Source organism: Gambusia affinis, linkage group LG09 (genome assembly GCF_019740435.1).
Source record: "Gambusia affinis linkage group LG09, SWU_Gaff_1.0, whole genome shotgun sequence".
NCBI classification, from domain to species: domain Eukaryota; kingdom Metazoa; phylum Chordata; class Actinopteri; order Cyprinodontiformes; family Poeciliidae; genus Gambusia; species Gambusia affinis.
The window spans coordinates 28428020-28448759 of record NC_057876.1 but is presented as its reverse complement, the minus strand read 5'-3'; the positions used below and the strand labels follow the sequence as shown (position 1 = coordinate 28448759).

The 20740-nt window shown below is 37.6% G+C and overlaps 1 long non-coding RNA gene across 1 annotated transcript; it reads left to right on the top strand.

Moving 5' to 3' along the window:
* Positions 1-7732: 7732 nt before the first annotated feature.
* Positions 7733-13768, top strand: LOC122837119. Its single transcript, XR_006371691.1, has 4 exons — positions 7733-7859; positions 8237-9919; positions 10005-10103; positions 11620-13768. It is a non-coding gene; the product is annotated as an uncharacterized LOC122837119 (long non-coding RNA).
* The last annotated feature ends 6972 nt before the right edge of the window (positions 13769-20740 follow it).

The following is a 20740-nucleotide window of genomic DNA, read 5'->3' as shown; positions in this document are numbered from 1 at the left end:
TCTGCTGGGCAATTTTTATTGAATCTTTGTGCAAGAAGTCTGTTGGAGTGCAAAGCAGTGACAGTCTGTCTATAGCCTTTCGATTGTCTGAGGGGTTTGTGCGGCTAATCTATAGAGGAAAACAATGGGCCGCTCCAATACACATAGCACCGGGATGCTCCGGCAGATTAGCCCCTGAATGCGTGTCTGTCTGCCTGCCTGCTGCAGCCAAGAGCCGCGGCTGCTCGTTGGGGCTTGAAATAACACGGGAACCAACAAAAAGCTGCACGGCGGCGCACTCAACAAAGACAGCAATCCATTAAGTTCCGTTCTCTGAAGTGGATTTTTTTAGAGTCAATCAAACCTTAGAATAAAGTTTAAAAAAGAAAAAAGGCGATTCAAACGCAGCCAAGCATCAAATCAAACCTGCTTTGTTGGACTCTTATGTACATACCTTAAAACTTGCTTTGTTTTGTTTCCAACAAGTTCTTCTTTGTAGACACGCAACCAGCCTTACTCATCTGTTTGCCCTTTTATTGTTTTCATTGGAGCTGCTGATTTTTTATGCTTTAAATGTGCACAAACGTGACAAAGCCAAACAAACTATGAGTATGAAGCTTGAGCAAACATGCAGAGCTGCAGAGGTATGAAGGCCGGGGATGCATGCAGGAGGAAGAGGGGATGAGTGCAGCGTTCATGGAAGAAATCACGGAGGAAACACACCCCACTTCCAGCAGAAAGAAAGAAAATAAGTGCAATATGCATGCATCAAAATGCTATATTTATATTTTATTTCTTTTATATTCCACCGTAATGCAGATATGGGTTGTAAAAGTGCAGCAATCCCCAGTTTTTAGCACAAAGGTGGTCTTTTGGCCCATTCCGAAGGTCCACTGTGAGATTCTCCTCAGGTCGCCTCTCATGGGGCTTTATTATGAGCAGAAATAAATCTCAGTAAGTCCCGAGTGTTATTTTTACAAAAGTGCCAAATAACAAACACCAGCGAAGCGTTCATCCGTTTCCATTTATCCTGGAGCGGCCGTGCGCAGCTGCAAACCCTTTAAGATTTTCCACAAGTGTCACCTTTGGATGGAGTTGGTAAGACGCAGAAATAATCATCCTGTAATGGTGGGGTGGAGGGGATAAACCCGGGCGAATACACAAGTCTGCAGTCTGAATACACATCGACACAATCAACATGAGACCTGAAGAGGATTCAGTGGGAAATTGTTCATTTGCCTGAAACGCTGACCAGGACCGCACAGTTCTGTGGCTCCCCTCAAAGGTAAGCATCAACTTATATTTAATTGTTTAAAATATGCAAAATTAGGTTTGTCTTTAAAATGTAATTATTGCATAGAAGGTCAGCACTTTCTGAAAATAAATTTTTTCAGGAAATTTAAGCTTTTTTGCAACACCGCGAATATTTTCGCACATTTTGATGCTTAAGCAAGAGTTAAAATTACATTGAATTTACGAAAATACAGTCTGGGTATATTCTATTTAAAATATTTTTCTGACTTATGCGTCAAAGAAAACACTTTCCTAAGGGATTCATAACATTGTTTTCTAATTATTGTATCATGTGTAAAATTTGTAATACTACAATGCGTGAATAAAGATGGTATTTTCAGTTTCATCGCCAAAGAAATCCACACATCACCTGCTTGGTTTTACCTACCACCCCGCAGTCCATCCTGAGAGGAAAATTTGTTCCACTTGCTGATTTTAGAAGAAAAATTCGTTTCTCTCAGCAGAATTTAAATTAAAAAGACAACAAATGCAAAAATAATCACAGCTTCTAAAGATTCCTGCAGATTAAATATGATGCTGTCTGGTGATGACGGCACTCTTCACAGAAGATATGTGGCTTTTCTAACTATTTTGATTATATTTAATGCTAGGAAACTAGTTTGGGTGAACAATGGATGTAGAAAATTTGTCTTAGCATTGATTTTACAAATCAATATGAACGTTTTTCTCTTTTTTGCATGTCATCTGTTCTTTGGCTGTTTAGTAGCTCTGTGTTGCTGTAGCAAGCAGGAAATGTGGGAGTTGGAGGGATATGGGTTAAGATAATGAACACAGATTCCGGATGTTTCAGAGCAGGCAGGGTGGCTCGGATCAATAGTTTATTATTTGAAAGAGGCAATGAAGCAACAGAGTCAAATTAAATCACAGCAGGACTCCGAAGGGACAGAAACACTCAGCTGGGTGAGGTCAGGGCTGTAGGTGAGAGAAGGGAGACACGCCAGTCTGTTCCATACGTATGTTTGCACACATGTTGGTATGCAGGTGTAGTTTGCAAGTAAGACACTTTGGCAAGAGTTGGGCCAACAAGCATGAGCTCTGCAGCAGAGAGGACTCCTGTGTCTGGGGGAGGTGGAGTGTTTGGCTCTTAACCAATGGTGGCCCAGCAGCTTCAGCTAAAGGTCACATGGTGTGACCTCACACATTCTCACCCTCACCTAAGGCCTGAAGAGAGTGAAGAGAGGTTTTCCACAAGATTCATTACAACCCATCTAAACTAACAGGAAAAAAGCTTCTCTGGCAAACTTTCAAAATAAATCAGAAGATGCCTCGATTTATTGCAACATTTGTGTTTGTTTACTTAGCTCAAAATGAAAAACTAGAAATCTTTTTTTTTTTCCCATGAAAGCGTCGATCTAAAACCGGATGAAAGTGTTTTATTTTAGTGAGTTTGGCTGGGAGTAGGTGTGCTGTTGGGAGTTCAGGCCCTGCTCTGCGCCGGTGTCTGCGGCGTGTTTGCTCAGTATACATGTGCCATTCGTGCAGCCGTGTTGGAGCTCCTCTGGCTGTGGAAGCTGGGAGCAGTTGGAGGGCAGGCGGCAGACTAGAGCGTGTGAAAGCAGATAACCAGGACGGATTTCATGACGCACACACTTCCTGCTCTCTGAAGTTCTATTAAAGAGGGATGAAAACAAAACACACACACACAGATCTGAGTTGTTTTCTCTCCAAATCAATTTCTGCACATTGAGAGCATGCTGAAAAGATCAGCGGAGCAGCTCTCATGGAGCTTGAAGGGAGAAAAAAAGGCTCCATCATGACGGACCTGAGGATTTAGACGATATGGTTGATGTTTAAGGGTGAATATCACCTGCTATTTTTACAACTGAATCAAAAATCAGAAGCTCTGCTGGCATCTGGTCAAAAGAAAATATTCAAGCTCCAATACAGAGGAGTCTGAATTAAAGGGATAGTTTGGAAAATTTCAGCTGAGAAATCATCAGTAAAATTTCCCTCAGCTGTTGTACAGATCAGCATGAGTCTGTAGAAAAGTAAAGAAATCCTCAGAGTGCTGTTAGGCTAACAAGCTAATCAGAAAACCATCGTTGTCCCGACTTAGTAGGCTCAACTCAAAATGTCCATCAGGCCATCTTTACATTTGGAGAAGGGAGAAGGGAAGTTTTTACGCCCACAGTGTCACTTTTCAGGAATTGCATGTTGCAGCCTGAAAACAGCAGCAGAGTGTAACTTTCATAGATATATATTACATACTTTTACATATTTGTTAAAGCTGTCAGCATGTCGATACAGTTTAGAGATGCAACCTGTGAAACAGTCCAGCTCCCTTGCCTCTTCCCAGTGGTCCTTCTGCCATCTGCAGAAATTCATTGCTCCAGATCAGAAGCAATCAACCACATCCAGGAGGAGGATCTATATGCTGTCAGTCGCCATCACGTGTTCACTGCTTAATGTACAAATAGCAAAGAAAAAAACTTGATATTGGAGGAAAAATTGTTCATCTGCTGTCATCGGTGGCTAAACCAACTAACCTGTGCATTCATGGAAGGGGTGGGAAACGAGCTGTAGGCTAGCAGAGAGCAAGGTGCATGGCCAGAGGGGGTGTACACCAGCATGATTAACAGCAGTAACAGCGTTCTCTTGTTCTGATTGGTTGTTTCTAATGGAGCAAAGTATTTCTGCAGATGGCAGTATAACCACTGGCAGGAGGCAGAGAAACTTGATTTTTTATGATTATCTGACTCATAATATACTGTGAAGAAATAGCAACACTTTTAACAAATAAATAAAAACATCTTGTTTAAAAAGTTACATACTGAAGCTTCAAAGCAGCATAAAAGATTCAGCTTTTAGCTTTGGACTGTTTTAACGTAACAGTGAAGGTTCCCAGAGAGTGGCTCTGATGGAGGCCAGTGCTGCTGAAGTTGGTCTCTGATTTGTTTAAGGACTGAATATAAATATCATCCTTTAGCTTTTTCTGTTGATGAATGTTTGAATGTGTTTTATTTTGTGGTGGGAGGCAGAAAGAAAATTTCTACCTAGACTATGAAGGTTTTCAACTTATCCAAAAACAGAGATAACAGCATGATTAGTGCTTTTTCTGGAACTAGAATCACTTTAGATTAAGACAAGCATGAAAACCACAACACAGAAACAAGTCAAACAGTTTGAATATTTCTGCATCTTATTAAGATACATTTTCTGATTTATAAAAACAAAACAGTGGAGTTAATAACATGAATCACCACAGATTGGTGCATTTGTCATCATGTATTTTAGGAATTTAAAGAGTGTCTCTATCAGCAAACCTGTGTGATTTTCCAAACTGTATGCAACTCATTCCAGACATGCATCAGATCATTTCTGCTTTTACTGGATGTAAATGAAAACAACTGGAAGATCTACAGGATTTCTAGGGGGATAATCAGTTTCTGAAGTCTTCCTCATGCTTCGTCACGTTAACCCGACAAGTCCAAAGCTGCTAACATTTTAGCCTTATCTACAGCATCGTGTTCAGACACCTGCAGTTTACACAGGCTGCCCCCCTCCTGCACTGGTTTCTGTTTTCTTTGGGCCTGTCATCTACTGTAACAGCTTAATTGACGTTTACCTCAGTTTTGCGGCTGTCAGCCACCCAGAGTCTGAGTTTGAAGAGCAGCTTGGCACGACCGCTTCCCAGGCTCCAGCTTTAGCTAGAAAATTACACCTGAGCACTTGTGTTTGCTTTTGTGCTTCTTTCATTTCACATCCCACAATCTTCACAACCCAAGGTGAGTCAGAAAAGGCAGAGGGAAATTGTAGAAAATAAAATCTGTTATTTTTTAAATTTTTTTTAGCTGCAAAGACAAAGAATGAACAAAGGAAGTCAGAATGACAGAATCAAAGTACAAGAAGTTCTTCAACTTCTCTTTTGGATTTAGCCTTAAACATCCAACCTAACACTGAACATTTGTGCTCTTGCATTTCTTCAGTCTCTCTGTAAAGATCATGTTCAGTCATGCAAAATATACAAACCTGCCATATTTCTGCGCCGTAGTTTGAAATGATGGCAGGAACAAAGGCAGGAGCGCCTGCAGAGTTAATGTCACACTTTACAGACCGAGTCAACGTTCCAGCTGTACAAACATCACATCTCTGAGCATAAAATGAGCAATATTACTGGGAAGCCAAGTAAAGAAAAAACACAATATCACAATTTATTCACCTAATTCCAACTTTCATTCAGTTCCTGAGTCCAAACAGAAATGTTTTCCAAGAGAAATCTCTGTGCTTTCATGTTGTGTGGTTATGGGACAGATTCTGCAGAAATATGGACACACATGAGTAAATTCTTGTCTCTTTATTCTCTCGTCCTTGTTTGTTTACTGGCCTTTCTGAGCTTATACCACACAGGTGGGCACACATACAAATCTGTGTGGAATGTTGAGAATTTTACTTAAATGTATTTGGGCGTGATCCTTTGTGGTATTTCAGGGCACTGGAGCTGTGTTACAATCGGAAAGTTTCAGGTTTGATTTCAGCTTTCGCTTGTCTCTGAGCCCCTGGGCAAGGCACTTAGCCCCAAGTTGCCTGCTGCTGCATGTGAGTTGGAACTGCATTCAGTCTGTTTACCATCACAACGTGACTTTATGTACCCGTCAGCAGCGTTCCAGCAGGGCTTGACAAACTTTGCAACTGTGTTAAAACTCTGAAATGAGAACAGAACATGAGCGGCCATTTAACGTAGCCCAGTGTCAATTAGCTGAGTTTTACATTTAACTGTCTAATAAACATAATTCAGGAGAATGCAGCTTTCTGAATGCAGCTGTTATTTACAGTCTTGGGAAAGTATTCTGAATTTTCTACATTATGAAGCTTTACAATCACCAAAGATCTTCAGTATTTAATCAATAGAACCCAAATTAGTGCATAAGTGGGAATTGAAAATGAAATATGGTTCAAATCTTTTTAGAAATCAAAGTGTGCCATGTATTTGAACTTTTACTCTGTTACCTTCAAGTAATATCTAGTGCAATTAATGGGTGGGGTCTTAAGTTATCTGATTAAAACTGGAGTCCACTTGTGTGTTTCTGAACTTAGAGATTCTTTGGAGATCAACCAGCATCTTGAAGACCCAGGAAGCCAGAAGCAGGTCAGGAAAAAGGTCTGGAGAACCTTAAAGCTAAATCCAGGACAATCTTGGAAGAAACTGTTAAAACTGCAGGAGACTTATTTATCTTTATAGAAAGAAATGTTAGAAACTGTTTATCCTCTTCTTTCCACTTCACAGTTATTTGTTAATTCATGTTTGCTCTCTAGAAGTTGGATCTCATTTTATCTGAGAACTAACTGCTGACGTTCAGGGTCTACTGCTGCCGCTTCAAAATAAAATAATTTAAAAACATCAGCTAGTTATCAAATGCTCTCAGAAATGCTGCTTACGTCCAAGTTATTTCCTTGAAGTTATGAAAAATGTGGCAGCAATTACTGGTGCTGACTCTGCCAAAAGTGGGTTTAGTTACAGAGTTTGTAACTGCCAGTGTAATTATTACATTGGTGCCTTGTGCAACTATGAAAATAATTACACACTGAGTAATGTACAGTGCTAAAGTATTCATACCCTCAATGTTTTTCTCTTTTCCATCACATTGCAACAACTGACCTCAATTTATTTGATTTATTTTGCAGATTAATCAGCTCAAGAAAAATGTTCCTTCTTTGTGGACATAAAAGAGTAACTGATTTTTACTTTTTATTCACCATGAATTGTTTTATTTCATGGCATTGACACACAGTGCAATCATTCATGCACTCTGTTTAGTAATCTCCTATTTTTCAAAAGGAGTTTTGGAGCTTTAGACATATTTTAATAGAAAAATAAATCTTTAGACCAGAGTGGGTCCTGGAGGGTTGGCTTCCTGCAAGTTTTAGTTCTCCCTCACCTGGATCAAATGATGGAAGGCCTAAGAAGAAGATTGACATGCTGAAAAGGTTGTTGGTACTAGAACCACGTGTTCTGTTAGAAGCAGCAGCTCAGATGATTTCAGTTCAATCTCCTATCACATTTGTTTCATTTATGACATTTTTTTAAACTGATGAAACCTTGTTGGATCATAAAATTTTAAAAAAAGTAAAACTTCCTCTAAAACTCAATATCTGTAGTGGTGCTGCACTGGCTTTCTAAGACTGGCTGTGTGAGACAGAAAATGTTCCAAATAATATTGAGAAATGTTATTAATTTTCTGAAACATCCAAATATGGGAATGGAAGCCAGCTGGAAGAATGCATAACAGAACACCTCAGAGTTTTTAAATATTAAAATTATGCCACTGCAATAAAGTATTTGACAATCTATAATAAATGTTGTGCCTGATGTATTTCCTCAGTGTCTGTGTGGTCAAATATTTGCTCAGCGCTGCACTCAGTCATTCCTACAATCATCTCAGAGTTTATCACTTCATATTTTCAAATCAATCTCTTACTCCACACACACTTTGCTTTTTACAGGAGAGAAATCATCACCTTCTCTCTGTCCTGATCTGCTGTGTGAGCGCGGCTGGAGGTGAACATGCCAGCCGCGCTCACACAGGAAAACACCACAGCCAGTTCATCAGCTGACGGAGGAAATCACCGTAAGTTGTCACTATGTACACCTCATGAAAATATTTGTTGGCTTCCACATTTATGGAATCCAGATGTTCTCAGTCCCGGCTTTCCCAAAAGTACTTTTTTAAAAACTTTTATTGCTTAGGACATCTTTTTTCAGTCTCTGACATTTGCTTTCTTTTCTTGAACCAAAGTTTATTCCCCCAATGAGCATTTTTTTTTGATTTTGCAGAGATCTGAGAAACACAATCAGTGCAGTGTTATAAGTATTATTTTTACTTTTATACACATTCACATCACATTTTATGATATGATAAGTGTGTATTGTAATATTCCATGACTTTTGTTATATAGTTGGTGAAAATATTTCACATGCTGTTATTTTTTTGTTTTTGTTTTTCAGGAAAAAGAGATGAGGAACAGCTACTCAAAAAGTTTCTGCCAGTTATTGGACCTGAGCACTTCCTGGTTGTGGTTGTCTGTATTTGTGTGAGATTAATAACATTTTAAATTAAACAGAACATCCAGTGGCTTAAAAATAATTTGTGATTTATTTTTAACATAGTGAAAGATCCAAAACTACAGATAATATTTGTGAAGTGGAAGGAAACTGAATTTTGGATCTAAAAATGTTTGACAAAAAAAATCTGAAAAGTTTGGCATGTATCTGTCTTTTGGTCAGGGAGAGTGTTGTGGAGAAGTTTAAAGTTTATAGTCAGCAACAACATTGCAAGATTTTAGCATTTCTTGGAGCTCTGATCATTTTATCACCTGGAGAGAGGATGGACCACCTGGACAGGTGAGCTGGTCAGAGGTGGAGGTAAATCAAACCTTACAGAAAACCTGTTAAAGGATGGAGGAAACTTGAGACTGTGATGGAGGTTCACTTTCCTAAACATAAACATCTAGCCAGAGCTGAAATGAAGATTAATGTTCAGATGTGTTTTCAGATGGGTTCAAACGCATCTGAACATTTTTCATGTCAGCTCTAGATCTTCTGACTGACTGAGACATTTTCAGTCTCTAGATCTGTAAAGTTGGTGAAGTTATTCCCACAGTTATATGCAACTTCACCTGCAATTACAGGTTTTGTATTTATGAAGCTTTGACTCTGTAAGACTGAATACAAAAGCTTGAAAATCCTTGTTAAAATGTCAGTAAAATCCCTTAAAATTTGTGGTTGTAATGTGACAAACTGTGTAAAAGTCTAGCATGTAAAAATGCTTTAGTTTTTATGCTAGTTTTATAAAACTCAAACAGTTTATGATCCCCAGTATTATCAACGGTTTAGGAACCACAACAGCCTGCAAAAAGCTACAATCTAAAAATACTTGAAACATCCTTTTAAAATGTTTATAATTGCCCAGTTTAATAGTTCAAACACCAAATATAACTCAATATTAGACTGCACAGTAGAAGTTGACTTAGTGCTGCAGCAGAAGCTAACATCCACAGTCTACCTCATCTCCACTTTTGAGGGTGCAACCAATCAGTGACAGGGAAAATGTATGGCACTCCTGGATTGGCTGCTTTGCAAACACTGGCCTAGTTTTGTGTCTGTATTTGAATTATTTATTTTTTATATTATTATCTTGTCTAATTCTCTGTTGTCTTCTCTATACTTATTCAAAGCAGGAAAATAACCATCAAATCATGTTTTGATTGAATCAACAGCTGTCCTGTCTGAATGCCTGTTGGTGTCATGAAGATAAGAAAACCTGAAGCCAAGTGATCCTGAAACCTTCTAGATTTAAAGGCCAGGTGGACAGATCCACTCCGACTTCCTGATTATTCATTCCTGTATTTTTGTTGTTGCACCTTTCAGAGCACAAATCTTGCTAAACAAAATGATTAATATAGGTAAGAAGAGCTAAAAAGCTAAAAAAAAAAAATCTGAACTGCTGTGAAAAAGGGGAAAAAACGTGAACACTGCACCTGGTGCCAGTACCTGCTGTCTCTGCTCATGCACCTCTTTGAGCCCATCCAGCATTTCCAACCCAGCAAGAACAGACGGTGTGGAGAGCGACTTATTGGATTGGATCCCATCCAGCAGTGACTTATATGCTCAACCTATATGTCACAGATGGTAGGATTTCTGTGTGGTTGATATAGGAAATCCACTAAGGAGTATTGATCTCGCTAAGATCTGCTCTCTCTGCCTGATCATGCAGGATCTGAACATCCACACAGACCTGTGGGGAAGAGGAGCCACTAGATTCTCGTTCTGGCCTTAAAAGCTAAAATAGAGATGATTCTGTTCAAATATTCAGGTAAAAAATAATTTCACACTCACAAAAACTGTTTTATTTTGTTGTAGCTCCATTGAGCCTATAAGAAGATGTAAAACTGTTGCATAGACATGGGAAATGGTCTGTTTTTTACAACTGTAATGAAGGAAAGGATAAAAATAGTTTATGCGCCTAAAGTACCACAAACTGTGTCAACAGAAAACTCATTGTTGACTCACTGTTTGCCTGCAAAATCCTCTTCAGGTAGATTAGGTTCAAACCACAGCAAGAGTGATCAGTTTACCTCAAAGACTTCTGCAACACAAAGTGCAATAATCCACTGAATTATTGCTTGAGGACGAACTGAAATGCAAGACCCAGCAGAACTATCTTTGTGAAGTTTGTCTCAGGAGATTTCCAACCACAGAACGTCACCTGGGAGGGATTCAAACACAAACAAGAACTTTAACTTAATGGGCGTATATGACAGCATTAAATAAACGTAAGACGTCTACAATGTAAAACAGCATCAGCATGTTTCAGAGGTGTCTGAATGCTGGAAATGTTCTTCAGGTCGTAGGTCAATTTTGTAATTGTCTTTGTGTGACTGAAGATCTAGTCTGATTTCAGGCTTGATTACTAGTTTCTAGCTGTAATAACTGAAGTTTCATGCTGAACTCGTGATCATTCCTCTTTGTCTAAACATTTTAACTTCAGTTTTGTTGCTATTCATTTGTAGAATGTGATGGAACATCTATGCACTGATCTGTAAAACTTTAAACATTTGAATGAGTTTATGGCCACTTAGTGACTGGCTGGAGAGGAGATGGAAAAGGGGGAGAGAGAGGCAAGGAGACAGAACGAATGGGCGGGGTTAGTGAGAAAGAATGGTACGTCTTAGCTGGATCTGATGTCATTCTGGAGACACTGGTGAGCTGCTTCCATCTCCAATCATTACCAGTCCCTGAAACAGGGATATTAGAGAAATAAATCAAAAGTAATAAATATATGGAGGAAAAAAAAAGAGCAAAGAGCCCAAATAACCAGGGATATATGTCAAGGCGAATGTGATTTATGTCCATTTCAATGAAAAGTTACCTATCGACACAGATACATCTCAGTCCTTTTTAAGTAACAGTCAAACCAGTCAAGTTCTGTATCAGAAAATCCAGCCCAGTTTTCCTGTAGCCTCAATGATATACCGTTGTCAACTGTGGTTCTTCTACTGCTTGGATGTCAGTGAAACGCTAGAATATTCTCTCTTTTTTATTATTCTGGCATTTTACAAATATATAATTTTGTCAATCAAATCTGACCAGTGCATGTAGGTGTAGCTTTTATGATGTCATCTCCTGACCTCTGCCCCAGGATGGAGTCATAATCCACCCTCCAGGAGTCACTGTGTGGTCCTCAGGCTGGAGTACAACCAGTTAAACAGCCATCATTCACACAGCACAGCTTCACTTTCTGAACTGATGTTTTGTGATTTGCTCTTTAACTGGATGGTCAAGTCAATAGAACAAGCAGAAACTCTGCCTTCCTTCTTTGTGCCAGACAGCTTTAATCTCCAGTGATGCAGTCACGTTCAGAGCCGTAAAACTCTGGTGAAGGAAGAACAACCTGCAGCCTGGGCCTCCAGTCTGCGCAGCCCTGGTTCATTATGGAGCACGGTGGGGAGCCCGAGCACACGGCGCGGTAATCCCTGCTGGAGCAGCCGCCATGCTGTCATTACTGAAACGGATGCCACTCCTAACACCAACATGCACACAGACGAAGGGCTGTTGTCACTGCATATAGACTATATCAAGAATTATATTCTCCACAGGACCTGAAATACTGGTGCAGATTTATCCTCTGTTGTGAATCAGAGGCATGATTTGTCCTGTTTGTTGTTGTTGATGTCATATGCTTGCAGATATGAAATGTGAGCCACTACTGTGAGGTTTAACACTGTTTGCAGAGTCTGCATTTAAATACATTTCCGATTAGAAGCATATAGACACATATCAGCATGAATGCTGTACGCAAATTTAATTTGATCAGTTTGAGGCTTTTAATTGGATATTTAAATCATTATTTTCTGAGAAGCTGGACTGGTGATGCAGCATATAACATCAGTGGTTTTATTTGGATAAATCTCCTTCAACAAGTTGCAGAGAAATGACATCAACAGGGTTCTGATGAAATTCTGTCTGGAGATTTAATCTCTCACCTCATCTGAAAATGATCTTTTATACTGGTTGATTTTCTTACCTAGGACCTGCTTTTAAACACCATCCATAAAGTTTTCTTATATGGTTGAGATCATGGCTGTTCAGATGCTTCATGGAAGCTCAGATGTTTCAGCCATCTAACTGCTGATAGTGAAGATGGAGTATTTGACGGTACAGAGGACCCCTGCATATTAGTGATAGTATTCCAGATTCACACCCTTGCAGACTTTTCTGTGGAGCGCAACACTGAATTATTTGGTATAATTTGCCAACCTGGGGATTGTGCTGTAGAGTGTATCTAAAATATTTCAAAGAAAATGCAACCTGGGCAGCTGAAATACTTTAGAGCAATGCTATTTTACATGCTATTTGCTGGCATTCACAAAGTAGCCAATATAGGGGCAGCATTCGTTTTCATTGGTTCTGACTGGCTGAACCCTCAAGAGCAGAAACAAGGAAGACCTTGGATAGTAGCCTTCCTTGTTTTCACTCAGTGTATTATTGTATACTTTGGTACAATTGTTGTTTGAACTAACAAAATAAGCTGTTATAAGTGGTTTTAGAAGATTGCGCTTCCAGATCTCCATTTTGGATGAGGGAAGCGCCTCTGTGGTTCTTGTTAACTTGTAACAGTGACACTGACAGTAACACAGCTGATACAACATAAAAAAAAATAAAGTAGCATCTACTTCAGGTATCACTCAGTAGTGGATAGCAAAAAGCTATTGATCATTTTGAGCTACGGTGGTACCTGAATTATTTTGAACATCCTAACATGTCCTTTTACCAGCAGTGGAGATGTTTGATCAAATTATTGAAATTTGGACACAACTGTATGTTCCAACAAGACAGTAATCTCAAACACACACTGAAAGAGAAACTGAAAGGCTCATATATGCTTTCTGATTGACCTCCCCTAAACACTGACTGGTGAACTAATCCAGAAGTTAGTACTATGACAAAAACCCCCCAAAAAACTGAACTACACCAGTTCTACCAAGAAGAAGAGTCAAATATCCAGGCAGAATTTGGTCAGAAACTTGGTGATCGCTGCAAAGGTCATGTGGTTGAAGTATAACTTACTGAGGGTCATTTTACCAAATATTAGTTGCATATTTCAGTATGCATGTATAATTTTGTTGAAGAGTGAATCAGGTAAATTCACAGAACAATTTAGCTTGTGCATGCCTATTTCTTTTCAAAGTCAAGGAAGTTGCAAACACATCATGAAAACCCCCAAAATTAGCAAGATATTCTGACTGATGATGAGGATTTAAACTCATGATCTCAAAACATATCTATTGTTAACCTATTTTTCTTATGAATCTCTGACAGAAAATGCAAGACACATGGACATGCAGGCAAAACTAAATAAGTAAAAAGGAAAACGTGTATTTTGTTTTTTTCCTCTTCCGACTGATATTCCTGATCTAGGCCAGACAATCATGGCTGCCTGAAGACTAATCCAATCTTGCATAAACATTGCTATGTTTTGTTTTGTTTTATAATATCAAACTGATTGTTGTTTAAAATTGTGTTTGCAACAGTTTAAAATTAAATAAATCTTATTTTATCAAGTGTAAATATTTGAAAATCTGATTTCTGAATTTCTAAAGCTGTTTATTAATAAGTTCAACAAAGCATTATTCCTAGATTTTATTTGCGTTTAGTCTGAAACAACCACTAGAGGTCAGTAAAGAAAATTAGCACAGCAGTTCAACTTGATACATATTTTACAGTGATGCAGAAGTGAGTTAGTTATATTTACAGACTACACACTAAACAATAAATCAACAAAACATTTTTAATAGATTTTTCAGTAATTAAAAATGTACACTCGGTGTTGGCTCACGTTAAGTTTAACATGTATAATCAACACTTCAGTATATGAATCTCATTCTGCAAAAATTGGAGGAAATCCGACTGAATCTCACAAAGGAAAGAAAGTGTAGGATTCTTCCGACGAATCTTCCAGCCTGGTATTTTCCTGACTTTATGAGGTATCATGGCGGGTAATGAAGCAGAAAGGTCAGAGGGAATGTGTTTTTATCCTCTCTAAACCAATAGGTTGGATTCCCACTTTTCACGCCCCAGCTCTGTGACTGCACCTGCTGCCCTTTTGGTTAAAACAATACATATACCGCACTCACTCATACATCATATCACCAATTTTCCAACTTATTGGCAATGTCACTCAGCGGACTGGGATATACTGCAGAATAGATTTACTGCCAAGGCTTTTTGTCAGACTCAGACATGATATAAACAGGTTGTAATGTAAGCCATACATTATGAATCCAATTTGTTTGGTGAGATCAAGTATTTGAGGCGAAAAGTAAAACCTACAATCTACCACTAGATGGCAGTATGCTTGTGAATACGGAGCCAAACAGCCACTTTGGATAATTTAGCAATTTTGTTGACCAATAATAATAATAATAATAATAATAATAATAATAATAATAATAATAATAATAATAATAATAATAATAATAATAATAATAATAATAATAATAATAATAATAATAATAATGATTTTTGTGATTTACTTTGAATTTTTAAGTTAAATGTATTTTTTTACATAATATTTTACCGTTTACACAGAAATGTGTCAAGTTTGTTTTGTTTTTTCCAACATAAAAAGACCTATGCTTTCATAACACAAACTATTTTAGAATCTATACGTCACACACAAAAAACAAAGATGTTCAAACTTTCAGAAGCCACAAAAAATATGGATCAACAACACTTTGAAAGAATGTAGAAAAAAAACTTTAAGATAATAAAACATTTTGCATGCATAGAGAAAATGAAACATAAGAAAATCAACCCACCTCTGTTCCTACTATGAGCTCATTTGAAAAAAGCTGATTTTGAAACAGCTTGATTTTCTAACATATTAGAATAACTGGATAGTTAGCCAAAAATGGAGTAAAAGATTTTTAAAATGTTCTGCAAAATCCAATTAAAAACAGTATTTCTCATCTCTCAGCCACAATGCTTCTCCAGATCTGAGCATCATTCTAATGTAGACAGAAGGTTCACACTGATAGGGCTGTTAAGGTCACTAATGAGCCCGTTAGGGTCACAGGAGCAGCAGGCCGCACCATATGGTTTAATATTAGGGTTGTTGTCATGTCACTGAATGATCCAAGCATGTCATCTAATGACGTTATGTGAGTTAATTTTGTACTGCCTTAGCGTCAAGAAAAAATAATAAAAGATAAAGAAATCATTGTTTTTATAACTACTGTATGTATTTTTACCACATACTGGCTCCCCTGAAGTTGTTAAAATAAAATATCAGCTACGTTTAAGTCAAACTTGTGTTCCCAGGCAGCTTTGGACAGGCTGAGGGTAATGGGATAACTTTGTTCTCTCTTGACGCTGTGATATAGAAAATGTAAGACAAACACGTTGAGCTTCCTTTAACAGGAAGGTTTGTTCTTCTGTGTGATGAACTCCATACTCAATAATTCAGGTGTCACTCAGTAACTGCAATAGAAAGATCTTAGATTCAGTACATCACAAATTGTCTCAATGAGAATTCCTTTAACATGCTCCATTTAACATTATGAATTTTATCAAATGACAAAATCTAGTCACAGATGGCTCTTAATTCTCTAAAGAACCATTTTTGTTTTTTTAGTTATATACATATATTTCAAAATATATGTATTTGCTTTAAGCAAGTTTAGCTTTTACAACTTTATTCTGCACATATAAAATATACTTTAATATTTAAGAATTTTAGCTTTTATATATGTCAATTGTTTTCTCTCTTTTTTGACAAAAATATATTTTTTGACTATAACACCAGCAAATACCAAGTCAAAGCTTAATATGTTCAAGAAATATGTAAAAAATAAATAAATAACGCAACATTATTAGCAAATACATTTTGAAAATACTTTGAAAAAGCTATTAATCAACTGAAGAGACTTGTTGCAGTCCAGGGGTTATGAAAGTCTACATGTTATGTGTTGCACAACTGAAGCTCTTACGTCATTGTTTTAGTGCTGCAGAGTGTCCGAGTGGCCTCTGAAGGTGGTAAATAACTCAGGTCTTTCAAGGACGGTCTATTTAAAGCATGCCAAGGAGAGCTGCAGGGCAAGTTCAGAAGATGCTGAATCTAGAAAAAGGCAGAGCTCAGAGAAGTAGGGAAGAAGATCAGGTCATCTTGATGAATGCCACAACACGTGTTAGGAGTCATGGGAAGACTGTGGCTGTTCCTCACATGGACTGTTTCACACAGAAGAGTAGACTAGGAAATTCAAGGCCTTTTCTGCAGATAGACATCAGTAATTCATCTGGCATTGAGTCAAGAGGACATTACATCTTTACACATAATCCTGAGCGATTACTGGCGCTGATAATGCTGCCCATCTGTAATTTAGACTGGCCGCTAACGTTTCAACTTCCTTTTGAAATTCTTTGATGCCAAAAGCAAAATCATTGTTTAAAGTCCACCTTACTGTGTCAAATTCAAGCTTTCATGATACTTTGAATAAGCATTGAAAAACTGAAAGCATTTTGGATCATCAGTGTCTATGAAGAGGAAAGTATTTCTGTGCTTATTCTCTAACAACTGATGATCTTCTGCCAGAGGAAGCAGGTCCAAAAGAGTAAACCCTCAAAACCATCTGAATTATAACCAGAACTATTACATTACTTTGATCAAGATCAAGTGAAAATCTTAGTGGGAATCTCTGTGGAACTTCTGCTTCCCAGTCTTTGCAACATGGATGGTGTACAAGCTTTGTTCAAATATTAGACATTTTTATAACCTTCCAGAAGATGAGTGTGTTAAATAGATAGAATGCCTATTCTTCTCATAAACTATCACAGCAGCTGAGCCGTTTTGAAGGTCTAGAAGCTACAGGACCAGAGCAAGAAGACTTCCAGTTTGAGTCCCAGATGTGATCTAATGGGAGGTTGCATGTTGACTCTGCCTCTACTTCATGTTTCTTCCTGCATTTGGGAAACATTTCTTTATGATGACCTGATTGAGTGTGCCTGGTTGTTTTTCCTCATCTGTCTCAGTACTGGCCCAACTGTAAATAAATAAATCTGTTAAAATATTTTAAAAGATCTATATTTTTCAAGCACTTCACAGTTTAATGTTGAAAAAAGCCTAAATTACAGAAGACTAATTTCTCCTGCTGTCAATCATAAACTCAAAATGATGTCCAAGAAAAAATTGTGTTGATGTCTGCGATTGAAATAATTCATTTAAATATCTAAATAATAGTTTTCAAAATGTAATTTGTTTTTTCCAGATCAGGGATTTTCTCCCAGCGTCCACTGACAGCAACAGATGACCTGCAGGGTCAGGCCTCTCATCTTCCTCTTCTGCTGCACTTACAACCAAGACTGATGATGAAATTCAAGTGGACATAATGTATTTGGAACATACTGATGTGATGAGGCAAAGATTAAAAAGGTGGAAGAAGATAAGTTTAGTCAGTTGGCTCAGAGAAGAGATGTATTTATATAAAAACAGAGATTTCTGGCAGCTTGCCCCCAGTCACTCCCACAACGTTTCAAAAAACTACCTTATACACACAAAGTGTGGAGTCAGAACATAATTTACTAGCTGATGTTTTTACTGTGATTATATCATCTGCCCCAGGGAAGGTATTACGTACAAGATTAATACATGTGACAGTTATAGGTGATGTAATTACTATGATGTAGTAATTATATATGATGCCAGCAGACAATCAGCAAAATGTTACTCTATTAAATAGCTTGAATGTTTAAAAGACGTAATATCATGATGTAAATATTATGATGGACTGCACAGTGGTGCAGTTGGTAGCACTGTAACCTTGCTCTGGAGTCTGTCTGTCTGTTGTCTATCTATCTCCATTGTCTATGTTATTACTGAGTTATTACTCCTTTTTTCCTTTTATGCAAAATTTAAAACTGAACCACTCCCATTTCTCAGATGATGTTGTCCTCTGAGAATCCTGGAAGAGAAACTGGTAGCGGAGACTAACTGGTCTTTTATAAATCAAGTTGTGTGGGTCTCCCAAGTTTTCTAACCTGACAAAACTCAGGAGCTTCAGTTCTGCTAAAACTGAAGAATTAGTGTGAAAGAGAACCCACCTGCTGAAAATGTAACAAATGTTGCAGTTTTGGTCCTCAAATAAACTGAGTCTGCTGAAAACATCCATAAAGACAAACTGACTTTTTGGTTGGTAGGTGATCAAATACTTATTTCATGCTACAAATACAAATTAATTATAAAAAATCATGCAGTGTGATTTTTATGGAGCTGTGCCAACAATAAAAATAACAGATTTTTCCATTCTTTGTGTTTTATAAGAGGACAAACTTGAAAAATTGGTGGAGTGTCCAATACTTATTCCACCAACATTTATTCAGATTGTTTTTTCGGTGGAGTATTGATGATGATTAGGACTTTACTTTGTCACTGTATTAAAAGACACTTGAAAGAAGAAAGTGCACATGTGTCAATTTAATAATTTCTGTTTAAAGCAATGATCAGATTTAAATCAGTTTGTAGTGAGCTTGTTGTAGGTAGCATCAGGGTGAGAGGTGGACTGGGTGGTGCCATAGTGGCTCACACCACCTATTATCTTTTCGTCAGATCTAGGAAGGTCTTTTACCTTGGCAAGCTCATATAATCAGCAGACATTGAAAGTATTGGATCAGAGCAAAGTCCTGATTTACTAGTAGGAAATCCTTCATGAAAACAGAATACATGAAATATATCTCTTTGTTTAATTTGCTGCTAGATTATTTTCTTACTCAGATAAGAAGAGATAATGAAGCATTCCAGTAGTAAGGCAGTGAGATATGCCAACTATCTGAGTCACGTATGACTGTCTATTATGAAAGCTGCTACTTATATGTAATGTCATGATTTTATCTGTGCTGTGCAATGCTTTGTGGAAAAGCTGCTTTATGAATAAACTTTACTTCTTTACTGATTCAGTTATAATCTGATTCTCAAAATCAAGATTATGCAAATCAAGAGAACAGCAACTACCTGGGCTTCTTTGATTGGTTTTAAAAATGACAAAGTACTGTGGACTTTCTGGTGAAGATTAAAGGGTCCGCAACAGAAAAAAATATTGTGTAAACATATCACAGAAACAATTGAGATATGTCACAATGCCTGAAAGATAGCTGTAATTATATGTATGTTTAAAAATTAGTTATGTACTATCAAAAATATGTTTTTGTGTGTGTATGGACAGTTACCAACACTAACTGCTTTGTCCAGGTCCCTTCAAAGTGTTCAGATACACGTTCCAAGAAGGTGACACCTGTGGTATGAATATATATGAGACGCGATGACACAGATAAGTCATCTAGTCCAGCAGATTTCCCTGCCAGTAAAATGCTTGCTTATGTGATAAATCTTATCTTGGTCATTTGTTCTCAGGCTTCCTGGTGACAAACTGTTTGCTGTTGATTGGTTGACTAATCCTGGAAGCACACATACTGAATCTCAGAATCATTCAAATCTTTGTTTTACCAGGCAGTACAGTGACCCTGCCTATTCATAGGTTAGTATTCGTAGATTCACCTACTTGCAATTTTTTGTAATACATTAATACCTAAAGTATTAAAAAAATCTTTTTTTGAAGATGAAATACCTAGACACAGTGCTACATGTTGCCGTTTCTATCGTAGTGCCAAGATGGCTTCTGCTGTACGTAACAGATAATAATATATTTGATGTTTGTACTTTTAACATAGGCAGTTTTAGGGACCTTCAAGGGGTTCCAGTATTTTTGGATTTTAACAATTCAAGGTTGGTTGTGGTGCCAAATTGCCATGAAACCTTTGTCCACTGGATGTTTTCATTTACAACCATGGGCTGGATGAGGGGCCCTTAATAAAAAGTTGGATGTGGATCAAAGTAACACGTTAAATTCAATCTATTGTGGTGGTTCTAGTGACAAAAAATTGCTCTGAATCTTTTTTATTTCTCCTCTCCTTCCCGTCTTACTGGTATTTTTATGAGTAGAATAAATGCAGCTGTTTATGACATTAATGCATGGCTCTTATAGAATGTTTTTATCATCAGGTTTCAGTCTTGGTGCTCTTTCTCAATCAATCTAATTTCCTGAGAAGTATATAGACAGCTCCTGATTCTTATTTCATGCAACAGCAATTCACTTCTCACAGTGTGTGATTGTGAAAATATCCAGAGTAACTGATTTATGACAGATATTATAAGATAAGATAAGATAATTTTATTATTCTCCCATAGGAGAAATTTGTCTCTGAAGCAAACACTGAAATACTGTAGATTAGTTCAAACACTTCTGCCTCAGAACATAGAACTGGGAGTCCAGAATGCACTTGTCCTGTTCAGTTTGTGAAAACTGCAGGTTTATACTCAACAGTTCCTGATGGCTCAGTCAGGTTGGTCTTAGAACTTTTCTCCACATGTTGAGACTCACATGTCTGAGCATTTCGGTCATT